The following is a 16,145-nucleotide window of genomic DNA, read 5'->3' on the forward strand; positions in this document are numbered from 1 at the left end:
CAGCCAAGATTATTATGAATTACCAAAATGTACAATAAGAACGAATTGTAATATTTTTCACTTATTCAAACCAAATAACATCAGAGATGTTAAAAATTTATTCCAGGACAAAGCTTGTATGGATATGAAATGTAAGGAATTCAAGGAATTAGGTTTTACTTGTTGGGAAACTAAACATCAACCACTAACAATTGATATGTCGAAAGATATACATCAAGGCAAATATAGATTAGGTTTAGTTTCAATTTTTATTCCTGACTCCAATCCATTTTGTTGAAATATTCTACTCAGTTAAATTGATTTTCAAATTATAAATGAGTGTTTATCCAAATGTAATTCAAGAAGATTTAATCTCACTAGAAAAATTGATTGAACAACAGAAAAAGGAAAAAACGAGAAAAACTAAGAGTAGGATGTTTAAACAAACATACGATACAAAATTAGCAGTAACATTCCAACTAATAACAAAAAAATTGATGAGGTAGTTGAAGCAACAATAGAATTAGAATCACCAAATGTTGTGAATACTTTTATGTTAGAACCCACCCAGGTGTATCAATTAATGATGAGTTATTTCCAACATTAGGTTTGATGGCTAATAGTAACAACAAATTTAAAATAGTTAAAGACAATCGAGGTCGTGTTATGATAAATGATGGTTTTCTCAATGTTATGGGTGGAAATGATGTGAAATTCGGAGAAAATATTTACGAACTAACACCAGAAATTCAAAAAGCTCTAACTGAGACAAGTTATAATTTTGATAAAAGGAGTGATAAAGATATCATTAGCTTCAATCGCATTCAGTGTGAAATTAATTATAATCCAAATGATGATCGTAAATCTAAACGACGAGATTACTTAAGAGATAAACTTCAATCACGAGTTCAAACGATTTTAAATCCTCCAAAAGCATCAATAGCAAGTAGGGAATCAGATGAATATGAATCTCTAGAATCAGACATAGAAGGCAATGTAACGAAAATAATTGTAATACCCGAAAAATCCGATGAGATATGGACTAGATTACAAGTTCCATTAGGATTAAAGTTAGCAGGACATACTGATTTTCTCATAGAAGCTTCACAATTGCTTGATGCTTTATTCAAAAAAGGTGTGACTGAAACGGAACAACCGTATCGCAACGCTATTGACAAAACTAAATCTCAATAACGAAAATATATACAATACCAAACACTAATTCAAAAACGAAATTTTTATCAATCTCAACCTCTAACTCAATAACGAATTTTGCTATAAACAAAATTAAATCTCAATAGCGGAATCATCAACGAATAACGAATTTTGCTAGTGATAAATTTAAAACTCACTAACAGAATCATCACCAATAACGATTTTTGCTATTTACAAAATTAAATCTCAATAACGAAATTATTATCAAAATCAAACTTAAACTCAATAACATAATCATCACCAATAACTAATTTTGCTATTGACAAATTTAAAACTCAATGACAATATCATCACCAAGAACGAATTTTGCTATTGATAAATTTAAAACTCAATAACAAAATTATTATCAATAACGAAATTTGCTATCGATAAATTTAAAACTCAATAACGAAATTATTATCAATATGGACTTCTAACTCAATAACGAATTTTGCTATTGGCAAATTTAAATCTTAAAAACTAAATTATTATCAATATCAACCTCAAAATGGCAATTACATTTCTAACTGGTTACAATGGAATTTTTAATATTACAGATGAAAACAATAAATTTTTCTATGTTACACGAGAAAAAATGATTGTTGATAATGCTATTCCGAAAGTTGCTTATGAATTGGAAGCATTAGATTTAGAAATCAAACGATTAATGGTTTTAAACGGAGATTCCGATGGTGAATCATTTCCATTTACAATTAAACCAAATTTCACAACACAAGGATCTATAATTGAAATTGAAGATGGATGGGAAATAGATTTTACCTATGCTGGAACAATTAAAAATATTCTAGGGTTTGATGCAAGAAAGTTAGCGGAAAATTTATTTTATCTGATCATCTTTTTGATATAATTTCTTTTGATAATAATTTTGTTGAATGTGATATTGTTCAGGGTATGATCATTAATGGAAAAAGAAGTCGCGTAATTCATAATTTTACGATGGATGTGAATCCAGGCTTCATAAATATTGAAAAATTTAGAGGTGGAATTATGTGGTTTATGATGGAAAGCAAAGATTTCATATCTACAATCAACTTTAGATTACGAAACGAAAATGGCAAACTCGTTTCTTTTAATGGTCAATCAGTTACTTTTCGATTATCAAATAAGGAAGTATAGTTTCGATTATCAATTAAAAATTCAATTTCATCAATACAAATGATATTTCTCGTTTCTTTTAACGGGCAAACCGTTACTTTTCGATTATCAAATAGCAAAATTCATTATCATCAACAAAAATGATATTTCGATTGTCAATTAAGGAATTATAGTTTCGATTATCAATTAAGGAATTAGTTTCATAAAAAAAACGATATTTCTCGTTTCTTTTAACGGAGAATCAGTTACTTTTCGATTATCACTTAAGGAATTATAGTTTCGATTATCAATTAAAAATTCAATTTCATCAATATAATTTTTAAGTAAATGCCGAAAACTTTGATAACAAGACCAAATTAACATATCAAGATTGTTAAAGTCAATTCTAAAAACCCAGATAACAAAGATAAACTAAAAGAATTGAAAGACTACTTTCTGGATCAGGATTTCTTAAAATATATTAATCGATATTCATAAAGTAAATGAGCATAGAAGATTTTCAATTAATTGACGAAACAACTATCGATACATCAATAACTAAAAGAGACTATACAAAAATATATCACCAACATAGAGCCAATCTCAACGATCCAGATCAAAACGTCGAATTCATTTGGGGTGAAAACATTAACTATCATTAAACTGGAAATGCTTATCTTCAATATGATATAACAATTAGGAGAGCTAATGACAATAATTTTGTAAAGGGTGATGCTATTAGATTAGTTATCAATGCATTTGCTTACTGTTTTAAAGAAGCTACTCTTTCATTTAGAGGTGGCTCAGAAAAAGAACAAAATAAATATATATGCCCAATTTCAACAATAATGAGAGTTCTAACCAGCAAAGATGGAGATTTGTCGTATTTTGATAAAATTGATGAAACAGAAGTAGGAATTCATAATACTACTTTAAAACACTTCCTAATCAATAATCATACAGGCGCTGCTAACAAAGCTAACAAAGGTAAATTAGTTGGTCAATTATATTTTTGGTTTCTGTAAAACATTCAAAAAAAATTACAAAAGGAATAGGATTTCAACTAACTCTGAAAACAGCAGACTTACAAAATATACTCTATACAACTATTGGAGATGATTTTAAGGTGATGATAAACAGCTTATATTTGTTTGTTCCAACTTTAATTCCAGATGCTTCTACTCAAACTATGTTCAACAATTCTATCAAATACAATTTTAGTTTAAAATTTGATTCCTGGACAAGTGTAAGAAAAATAGTTAATACTGAGTTAGAGTATCAAGTTGATATAGGTTCAGCACAAAAGAATTAATAGTCCTAAATATTTAATTGTAACACATCAAACAGTTGCTAGAGCTGCAGGTGGAAAAGCTCAAAACAATGCTATTTTCGATAACCTAAACGTTAGAAAATACATGTTGAAATTGATGGAACTAAATATCCCAAAGATGCTGTTGATGCTGATTATACAACTAATAACTATCTAGATCAATACAGAGATATTGAAATATTTTTCAAAGAATATGTTGGAGAGCCGCTGCTGAGTCCTTTTGTGAGTTATCCAGATGTGAAAACCAAATATCCACTTCAAGTTATCGATTTAAGATTTCAAGTTGATCACATTAGCCCAAAAAAGATACAGTTATTCGAGGAATATAGAGAAGATCTTGCAAATGCTAGACTGTTTATGGTACTAAATAGACATAGAGAAGTAATGATGATCTCAGATGGTATGAACATAGTAAGTGCTGATGTTATTTGATTATATTCAAATATGAATATATAAATGGAACTAACACTAAAACAGTTCTTGACTACCTACGGTCTAAAAAATCAGACACTGAAGACTTCAGATCTCAGAGAGATACTTTCTATAGCAAAATAGATGATGTAGAAATCTACCCTAGAGAATCAAAAATTAAAAAATTCAAAAGGTGTCTGTAATATTGATGATTGATCCCAAGGTGGAACTCACTGGATTGCTTTCTATGTATCAACAATACACGATTCCGAATATTTCGACTCATTCGGTGGACCTCCCGATACATGGTTAATTGAACAGTTACCAAAACCAATAAAATATCACAATTATATTATCCAAGGGATTCATCCTGAATCTCACGATAGTAGGATGAGTGGAACCTACTTTTCTATACTTGCTTGTAAACTATGAATAATGTAAACAAATAATGTAAACTATGAAGACGCTGTACTGAATATTTTCTTTAGTTAAATAATGCCTATGAATGTATTTGGTAGCACAGGTACAACTACTTCATCAAATCTGAGTACAAAAAGTATATGATTATGTTCCTTATAGAGAATTAGACAATGAAACAATAGTTAGAACCAATAAAAATAATAACTTTAGTGGTAATACTATTAGAGGAATTGAAAGTATTTATATAAATAAAAAGCCTATATATGATTCAGAGTTAGCATGGAAAAAATATGTTGACCAAGAGATCGATCAATCAACAATATTGAGATTAGATCCAAATGAAAACTTTGATTTCTAACAAGATTTGAATTCTAACAAAATAACAAATATTGGAAATCCCACTAATGATTTGGATGCAGCAAACAAAAGATATGTTGATGAGAAATTTACCAGTATTACAAAAAAACTTTCTACTCATCCGGAGGTAATAAGAAAAGAATTAGAGCATACATTTGCTTCATTACATGTATTTGATAATTTTTATCAATTAGGTCATAACATTCCACCTTTCGAAAGGGGTATCAATGTGAGTAGTTCTACTTCAACCGAAAACAGCTTTTCAGGAGTTCCTTATGAGAGATATACTTCTTTAAATACTAACGCTTATACGTTACACTTAACACCATTGCCTATTAATATGAGACCTGGAAAATCATATATTTTTAGGTTACTTGTTAGAGGTGTTGGAAAAATTATTGGAAAAAAATAGGATATGGTGTTTGTAAAGAACAATATACAGTTAAGATGTTACATAATCTCACGAATGATTGGAATTTCCTAGAAAAAGGTGAAATAGCATACGATAAAAATGCGAATAATATATTTGTTCAAGTTTCTGGATGGGGTGCTACTTTTAATGTAAACGATCAATTTGATTTAGCTGAAATATACGTTGAAGAAGTTGATACAATATCAGTTTTTGAAAAGACAGTTCAGTACACATTAGCTTATCTCATTACAAACAAAATATTTTCGTATGCAATTGAATTAGATAAGAATGAATTAACTCCAGATGAGTTTCACAATCGAATTTTAAAATTGATGAAACTCATGGAGAATTAGAAACAACATTTTTACAATAGTAAATGGGTACATTAAAGGATTTGAATAAAGAAATTGAAGCTAATCTTATCTCAGTTAGACAAAAATCAGATAATGAAATCAAAGATTTGAAATATAACTATTTAAAACTAAATTATGAAGAAGTTGTTAAGAAGTTAGTTGATGAAGAAGAAAAAAATAAAAAGAAATATAAATCATTAAACACTAAAAAAGGAATTTCAATTATAGCAGGAATAATTTCTGGAAACTTGGGAGTTAGTTCTGGAATAACTTTGACTTCAACAGGTGTTGGTGCGATAGCTAGCGTACCAATAATTGGAGAAACAGGTTTGTTAACTTCTATTACTGTTACAGCTATCAATGAATATATATATATATATATATATATATATATCAAAACTAAAAGAACGTTATCTACGATTGAGAACTTTTGCAAATAAAGTTAGAGTTGATTTTGAAAAAAAATTGAAGAAATCGCTGATTGATAAATTTATTGATGAAAAAGAAGCTCTCGAGTTGAAAAAAATATATGGTTACTATTTGAATAATCAGAAAATGATTATGAATGCTACAAAAGTTAGTGGTGAAGATGTTTTTGGTTTTTTGGTATTATGACTGGAAATTTGATTAATTCGGAACAATTACAAAATTAACTGATTTTTTAGCTAAAAGGAATTAAATTTTCGGATTAGAAAATCATTATTCAAAAAAGAAATAGATATCAATATTTTGCCTATTATAGAACCGACTGCACGGCCTTTATATGACGAAATTAATTGAAATTTTAGTTACTTATTAAAAAGATGATTGAAAAACAATGTACTAAATGCAAAGTTGTAAAATCGTTTTATGAATTCTATCGTGATGCTAGAACTATTGATGGTAAACAGTCTCATTCTAGAGATTGTCAGAATGAAAGTGAGCTAAAATGGAACAAAATAATAGAGAAGGATACAAGGAATATCAGAGACGATACAAAAAGGATAGATATGAAAGTGATATTAATTTCAAGTTGACCACTAATCTCAGAAGTAGACTTAGAAAAGCTTTGTTAAATCAAGTAACATCTAAAAATGATACTACAGAAACCCTATTAGAAACATCATATTCAGAATTTAGAAATTATATTGAGTTTTTAATGACTGATGAAATGACTTGGAATAATATAGAATTAGATCATGTTCAACCTCTACCATCGTTTGATTTAACAAATCAAGAACAATTGAAAGAAGCTGCTCATTACACAAATATTCAACCATTGATAGCGAAAGATAATCGTTCAAAAGGAGATAGATATCACACGAGCACGATTTATGGTCACAATCGGAAAAAGTAAATGATTATGAAACATATAAATACTATTCTCAACTAGTAAATGACTGAATCTTACTGCTTGGGAGGTCGTCATCGTTCAGAAACATTTAATGAAACACAAAATGAAAAAATAAATCCAACAACTAAAAAAGGTATTAATAATAAGAGGTCAATGTGTAATTTGTGGTAGAAATAAATCAAAGATTTTAACCAAATAAATGACTAGAGGTGAAGATTTTCAAAAACGTGATAAAAGTAAAAATGATCATTGTAGTGCTCGTTCAATTTCTGCTTGGACTGATCTAAACACAAAAGGAACAATTCTAAAAGTTCACATGTGCGCAAATCAGAAATGTAAATGTCAAAAACAGATAACATTCACACCAAAACAATTTGAGATGGAAGGTGGTAGTTTAAAAAAATTTATGAAAAAAGTATTTACGGGAAGCAAAACAATTTGAAATCGCTTTCTAAAGCCTGCTGTTAACGCGGCTGCACCTCTTGTAGGGTTAGCAGTTGCAGCTAAATCGAAGAATCCAAAAGCAGGTCAAGCTACTACTCAGATCTTAAAATCAATTTCAGGTGGTAAATTTTTATTTTTAACTGATAAATATAATGGAAATGGAGTTCGATTGCGCGTAAATTAAATTTTATTTGAAAAACGGGTTACATAATAAATGGATACAGAAGCCTGTTTTAAATGTGAAAACAAAAAGGATATGAGTGATTTTACTTTTAGAAAAGACACACAACACTATAGAAATGTTTGCAGAAAATGTAATCGTGAGCGTGACAACGAACTTATAAAGCAAAAGTTTGAAAATAATGAAGGGACAGATTTCCCAGTAGAATTAAAATGTGAAACATGTTTTAAGTAAAAGATGTTAAATTAAACGTTTCCCGAAACGTAAAGATACAAAATTAGGTGTTAGAAAGAATTGTAATAGGGGTAGAAGTATTCAACTTCATAATAGAGAAAACAACCTGGAAATAATTAAACAACAGCAAAACGACTATTATTTCAGAAAAATAGAAATCAAAAAAGTATAGTCGGGAATATGAAAAACAAAACAAAGAACAAATCAGAAATAAACAAAAAGAATATCGTAAAAACAACAGAGAAAAAATAAACAATTATCGAAAAGAACGAAGATCGATAGATGTTGAATTTCAGATATCACTAAACTTACGAAGAAGAACAAATACTGCTTTCAAATCCAAAAAAGTAAAAAAGAATAGTAAAACTTTTGAATTACATGGTTGTTCAATATTATTTTTCAAAGATTGGATAGAATTTCAATTAAGCAACGATATGACTTTAGAAAATTATGGTTCAGTTTGGCATTTAGATCACACATTACCCTGTTCTTCTTTTAACCTTTTTGATGAAACTGAAATGAGAAAATGATTTGATTGGAAAAATTTAAGGTCTATGTATGCTATTGAAAACATTTCAAAAGGAAACAAAATTGATCAACATTTACATCTTCTCTAAGAGATCAAAGCAAACTATTTTCGAAAATTAAATGAAGAGAGATACCACTAAGATTTTTATGGATGAAATTTATGATAGACCACCTGAAAAAGTGTACCCAACTAACAAAACTATTGTTAAAAGCATAGACGATACTTGGTCGGCTGACCTTCTCGATCTTAATATGGAGTGAAAAACAATAGAGGATATCGTTACATTTTAGTTGTCATTGACAATTTTTCGAAGTATGGTTGGACTGTTGCTCTAAAAAACAAATATGCTTCTACAATTAAAAATGCATTTGAACACACAATAACTCAATCAAAGAGAAATTAATTGAAACTGACGATGGAAAAGATTTTGCAATTAAAATCTTCGAATCTCACTTGAAATCTCAAAACATAAAAAGATATTCTAGATACACATCGCAAGGAACAGTTTTTGCCGAACGATTTAACAGAACTATACGTAACCTCTTGAAGAAACCAGTATTCGAAAACGGTGATGCTAATTGGATCGATATTCTTGACTCAATAATAAAAAAAATAACCACACAGTTCATAGTTCAACAAAAATGACACCAACACAAGCTTCTAAAATTACTAATCAAAAGAAAGTGTTACACAACATATAAGAAACGAGGGCTGCCCAAAAACCAAAATCTAAATTAGGAGATTTAGTTAGACCAGCTGATATTGATAAAACTTTCTCTAAAGGTGATACTACAAATTGAGTAATAAGCTATATGATAACAGAAACAATTTATGAGACTATTCCAACTTATCATATTGATTTTTTACCTGAAAGATATAATCAATCAATATTGAAAAAATCAAAATTAACACTACACGAAAATGATCAAGTTATGTCAAAACTAAATTTAGAAAATTAATTTCAAATTTTTGTTCTTTAATAAATGAAATACAAACAAAAGAACTTGAGAACGAAAAATATATAATTTATGATGGTAAAATCATGTTTGAAACAAAAATGCCTAAATCTTTGAAAACTAGATATGAAGTTTTGTTCAATACAAAACTAACAAAATCTCAATCAGTGGTAGAATTAGACGATGGAACATTACAGTTAGTAGACTCACAAAGCTCGAAAACAAAAAACTTAACAACTCGACGGTCGAATCCGTCGGATAGCTAACTGAAGATGAAGTTATTATCAAATATGCTGAAATGTGTGTAAGTTGCAAGAGAAAATTTTTAATGGAATATCCATACGAATTTAGATGCTTAATTTATAACACCAAAGTAATAAAACAAAAACGAGAACTACCAAAAATGCAGAGAAAACAACAAGCCAAATTAAGTAATCGATTTAATTATGCAGAATTAAAAATATCATTAATTTGTATGGATGTTATGCAGATAAATAGGGAATCAACTTTAAAATTAATTGCAACAACTTTTTTGATTTTAAAGACATCTAAATTAAATTTTAATATTATTTTTAAAAAAAAATTGTAATATGCTCTCTAATTTAGGCTCTGAAAATGAAAATGCTTCTCTTGGGGGTGTGAGTGGAATTTGGAAATACGGTTATGAAGCATTAAGACTTGTTAAATGGTTACAATTCGATAAATATTATGATAACATTAATTATTTTGATTTAATTTATACTATGAATAAAGACAAAAATATAATAATAACTTCAGAAGATTTCGAATATATAAATGAGCCTACCATGTGATTCTGAAACAATATATAGTGATAGTGAAATCAGCAGTGATGAATCTATACATGAATCTGATCTAGATTTTATTGATGATTCTGATGTTAGCTCTGGGTGTAGCGATGAGTCTAGTGATGAATCTGATGTTAGCTCTAACAATGAGTCCAGTGATGATTTTCTAGATAATGAATGTACTATTTTCATGTAAACAGTAATAAATCGTTAATCTATTATTCGAATAAATGTGCCTTACTGATTTCGTCAGATGTGAAGTGTTGAGCTCGCAAATAAGACTAATTTTGATTTTGATTACGTAGACAAATTTGGTTATCAAGTATATATATTTCAAAATGATAAATTACTAAATATTCTAATTTGAAAAAGTTATTTGAATAATTTGCTCCCTAATAAATGGAGACGCGAAAGTGTGATATCTGTAATGTTGAAGTTCATAGAGCATCATATGCAAAACATTTACGAAGTAAAAGCATGAAATTAATCAAAGATTGATTCCATTTAATTTTTTAATGAATCCAGAAGCAAAGCTACAGTGAAACACTCTAATTCACCAAAGACTACAACAAAAAGAATACCCACTTTGAAAGAATAATCAATAGAGAAATTATTAACTAAACAAAAACCTACTGAAACTGATTCTCAAATAGTACAGAAACTGAATAATCCTTATTATTTTTCACAAAGGTTAAAATTAGGCTACAACATCGAATTAGATTCCCAAAACATAAATCATCTCAATGGTAAAATAACAATAAAAAGTAAATATAATCTGAGAATTGAAAATAGAGACATAAACAACATTTTTAGAGAAATTGCTATGATTTATTCGAGATTGATAGGACAATATAAATTTCATTATCAAGTTGTATTTTCAGCTCTAATTGAGAAAATGAATGAATTTGGTTATATTGAAAATAAAATTGAAATGTATATTAGTTTAAAAATAAATCATACACTAACTAAAAGTGATCTGGATAACTTAACAATTAATTCTCAAGTTGAGTCACAGATCGAAAATCAACAAATGAAAGAATCTGGATGGATACTTGATAAATTAAATTCAATGACGATCTATTTTTATAAAACTAGTGAATTGAATGGTTCTTCGTATGTAAAAAAACCATTGAAAAATCAAGCGTTAATAAATATACAAAACAAAGATAAATACTGTTTTCTATGGAGTATTTTAGCACATTTGCACCCCTGTAGTAATGGTCATCCTGAAAGAACTTCGAGTAACGCAGAATATTCCAATGAATTAAATATTGATGGATATGATTTCACAGATGGATTTAAAACATCAGATGCAAAGAGATTTGAAACAACTAACAAGCTATCAATCAAAATTTTTGAATTAATATTTTATTTGGAAGGTGAAAATTGGAAACATAAGTTAGTACCAATTGAGCTCGGTATTTCTGAATATGAAACCGAAATTATTTAAGGATTTATAAAAATCACTATGTTCTAATAAAGAAATTGCAAATATTTATAGTTAACCCAAAATGTAAATTCATTTGTAGGAGATGCTTGAATTGCTTTGAACATGAACATGTATTGAAAAAACACAAAGAGCGATCTGAACAACAAGATTTCACTGCAATTGAATTATCTAGTGAAAAACATTTGACTTGGAAAAAAAAATTATCAAAAAGTACCACTTTATTTTTGAATATATGCAGATTTTGAGTGCAACAATGAAATAGATAACTCAACTACAGGATCACACACAACTAATATGTATAAACAGAATCCAGTTTGTAATGGATATTATATTATAAGTGGTTTACCTGAAGTTTTAGCAAGTGAGTATAAATCTAATTTTGGACCGGATATTGTAGATTGGTTTTGTAACTGAAATTATTAAATTAAAAAACAAAATGAAATTCTATTTTATGGATACTAATGTTAAACTGAATATGAGTGAAGAGGATGAATATAATTTTTGAAAAAAGTAATAAATGTTGGTTTTGTGAGTTAGCTTTTGACTCAGAAAAGAAAGTAAGAGATCATTGTCATTTGACAGGTAAATATCGCGGTGCTGCACATGAAATTTGTAATATTAAAGTTAAGAAACAACAGAGTAATTTTATTCCTGTTATGTTTCATAATTTTAGTAATTATGATTGTCATCTGTTTTTTAAAACTTTGGAAAGCAGGTCTAAATCACAGAAAATTAAAGCAATTCCCAAAACAAATGAAGAATATAGTTCGGTAATTTTGGTTGTATAAGATTTATTGATAGCTATATATTTTTACAATCTTCGCTTGATTCATTAGTAAATTCACTACAAGATGATTTGAAAATTTTAAAAGAAGAATTTCCTGTAGCTGTGGAGAGACAATTAAAAAAATAGCATACCCATATGAACATTTCAACTAATTTGAAGAATAAGAAATTTCATTTGATAGAATAGATTTAAAAAAACTACTACAGTAGACTTACAAATGCTTATCCAAACGAAGAAGAAATTGAAAGAACAAATAAAACAAATATTATATTTAAAATCAAAAATGGTAAAGAAATAACAGAACTATATTTGAAAACTGATGTAATTTTGTTAGCAGATATTTTTGAAAAATTTAATAATGTATCTGTTAAAGAATTTGGTATAAATCCATTATATAGTGTAAGTTTACCAGGATATACTTGGCAATGTGGATTAATTTATACAAATGTGAAGTTCGATACAATGCAAGATAAAAATATGATATTATTACTTGAAAACAATATTAGAGGTGGAATTAGTAGTGTTATGGGTGATAGATATTTGAAATCTGATGAAAATACTAAAATATTATATACTGATGCTAGTAATTTATATGGATATGCCATGTCTCAATCATTACTTATGCGGATATTAAGTTTGAATCTAATACTGATATTGAAACTATATTGAATACTGAAGATGATTCCGAAATTGGTTATTTTGTAGAAGTTGATCTCAAATATCCAGATGAAATTAAATAGAAAACAAAGAACTTTCCATTATGTCCAGAAAATAAAATTTCACCTATTGATCAGATTACAGAGTATATGACTTCAAACAAACTAGAAAATTATGTCAATTGTAAGAAAGTAATTTGTGATTGGACTGATAAACAAAAATATCTTGTATATTATAGTTTACTCAAAGTTGATGCTAGACATGGTATGGAAATCACTAAAGTTCATGAAGTTATCTTGTTTAAGCAATCAATATGGTTTCAAAATATATAGATTACCATACTCAAAAGCGAAATAAAACTAATGATGATTTTGAGAAGGATTTTTATAAAATACTTAATAATGCATTTTATGGCAAAACTATGGATAATGTTAGAAAAAGAATTAGAGTAGAATTACTAAAGAATGAAAATGCAAAAATTATGAAATGGCAATCTAAATTATCATTTAATGGTATTCATAAATCTTATGCTTTAAAGGGTGAGGTAGCAGATGATTCATTCACTTTCAAACAAACTGAAGTTCTGATCGATAAACCGATTTATTTAGGATTTGCAATATTAGATTTGAGTAAATTATTAATGTATGAAACATATTATGAAGAAGTACAACCATATTTTGGCTCAGATAATATTCAAAGTCACTATTTTGACTGCGACGATGTGGTTTTAAGTAATAAAACTGAAAATATTATCAGAGATTTGAGCAATCTTGAAGATTTGATTTTAGCAATTTAGATCCTACGAATGAACTATTTAGTAATAAAAATAAAAAAGTAATTGGTAAATTTAAAATTGAAACTCCTGAAAGTATTTGGATAGATGAATTCATAGCTTTGAGAAGTAAAGCATATGCATTCAAATGTAATAAAAAATCAACTAATAAAATAAAAGGTATTACTAAATCACAAGCAAAAAATATTAAATTTGAAGAGTATTACAATTGTTCATTTGAAAAAGAAAATCAAAAAAGTTGTGATAATTATTTAATAAGATCAATTATTCATGATATGTATCTTCAAAAAGTTGAGAAAAAGACATAAAGAGCATTTGATGAAAAACGAAAATATGTAAATGTAATTGAAAGTTTACCTTGGTATAAACTTTTATCAATGTCGACAGAGTGTGCACATATTAGCTATTAATTTGTTAATTCAATACTCAAAAATTATGTGTTTGCCAAAGTGAGGAAACACAGGCATTCGAACTATTTATCAGTACTGTGCGTGCGGGTATTCGAACATTTGATTAAACACAAGTACCTAATCATTATTGTTTAAAAACTTTATAAGTACGTGCATAAATATAGTTGTCTTCTAAAATATTATTATGCGTAGCTGGCCCGCCGGCGAGGAAAGTAGTGTGCGTTTCTTCGCTTTGACTACACGAGGTGAGGACGGTGAGGTTGTACAAGCTGGAGTGAGAATGAGAGACTGAAATGAAATCGAATCATCGCGAGGTTATGAAGAGCCAGAGTGAGTGCTATTGAGTCACGAAAAAGTGACGAAAGAGTGCGAATGGTGAGACATGAAGTGTCGAGCGAGCGATGAATAACCGAGCGATGAAGAGATCGACAAGTTGAACGGTATTCTCACTCCAGGTTGGACCACCGATGCGTCCTTGCGTCTGTGGAGTCAAACGGAGAAACACACACTACTAATGTGCTTTGGTGTTTCTCAATTGCGAAACAAGCCCATTTTAATCTGAGAGGGTCACTTGGAGTTGATTTGTCTGGAAAGGAACACATAGTTTTTATCAATTTGTTTCATCAAACTTATTATGTGGAGGGAGCTGGCTACTTTTGTGTGCATTACGAGGCAGCCATTCCATGTGCCAATTTCATATTTAAAGATTATTTGTCTGGCGTCTTTCGGATCTTTTCAACAATTGCCCCCCCCCCCCTGCAAAAGAGGGGGCTATTCTTGAATAGAATTTAAGCGAGCCATTTATTAACCAATCAGAGACGACTTATAACTTTCCACGCAAGCACATACTATGTTAAATTGAATAGAATAAAATACGCCATGGTATGGCAACTAGCCGAACCGGAATACAAAGCAAAAAGAATTTCCAACTGGCGGGCCGGTGGGCGCGCTTCGCCGCGATAACCGACCCGCGATTTCCGGATTACATCCCACAGCGCATGAGAGGCATGGCCATGAGCAGCTGTCCGCAATTGCGCTTAAACTATTATTCGGCTCTCTGAACTGTAGGCCAAGTAATATCGTGGTAAAGTATAGCACAGAAGGGGTTGCGATTCTCTACTAGTTACCAAAGGGGGGGCAATTGTTGAAAAGATCCCGTCTTTCAAAGGAATACTTTCAAAAATATCAGTCGGTTAGGGTTGAGTTTTTCAAAATAAAGTGGAACATAATTCTGCTTAGTTTTGATAACCTTCAGACTTGTGTTGAGATGCGCTCAAACTTCAGGAAACTTTTTGTACTATCCAGTGGCAGTGCTGTACTTAATTTTCGAATTGGCTATTTTTCCAGCACCCAATTTTTGTTCGTTGGTGACCTTCGGTTTGCATGAAGATATATCATTTGGTGTACGTTGTCATATTCGTGTTAGTTAATAAGGCTTCTCTCAATAACAATATTGCAGGGTGTCAAATGCTATTGGTTCGAATACTAACTATTTTCAGTAAAAATCTGAGTATCTACAGCTATAGAACTTCCAAGATCTTTTTGGCAGTCGTTTCATAACTATTAATATACTGAGGTAATGTAATTCTTACGCAATGTTCTCTGATTTTTTGTTTAATTGCTGGTAAATGATGTATATGGACCAAATGGTTCATTTGGTGTCAGTACAATTTACCCAATGCCACTATACCCAACTTGCCATTTTACCCCAGGCCAAATTTAATTTACCCTATTGTTAAAATTACCAGAACGCCTAGTTAGCCGACTTTATAATTAAATGGCCCATGGGATTTGATATGCAATTATCACAACGGATAATTATAGTCGCTTTTATAATTCAAAAAAGAAAGTCTACAAAATGTATTCTGAAGTCTATCAATTTATTTAATTTAAACATAACCAATCAACATCGGCCGACTTGCTCTCAAACTACAGGTGAGGGGTTGGCTTCGTCGGTAGCTAACAGGGTATAGTGTTGGCTGGTGCAGTAAGGGTGGACCAAAGAAACTAATCC

The sequence above is a fragment of the Convolutriloba macropyga genome, chromosome 10, assembly GCF_964194025.1.
Source record: "Convolutriloba macropyga chromosome 10, txConMacr16.3, whole genome shotgun sequence".
NCBI classification, from domain to species: domain Eukaryota; kingdom Metazoa; phylum Xenacoelomorpha; order Acoela; family Convolutidae; genus Convolutriloba; species Convolutriloba macropyga.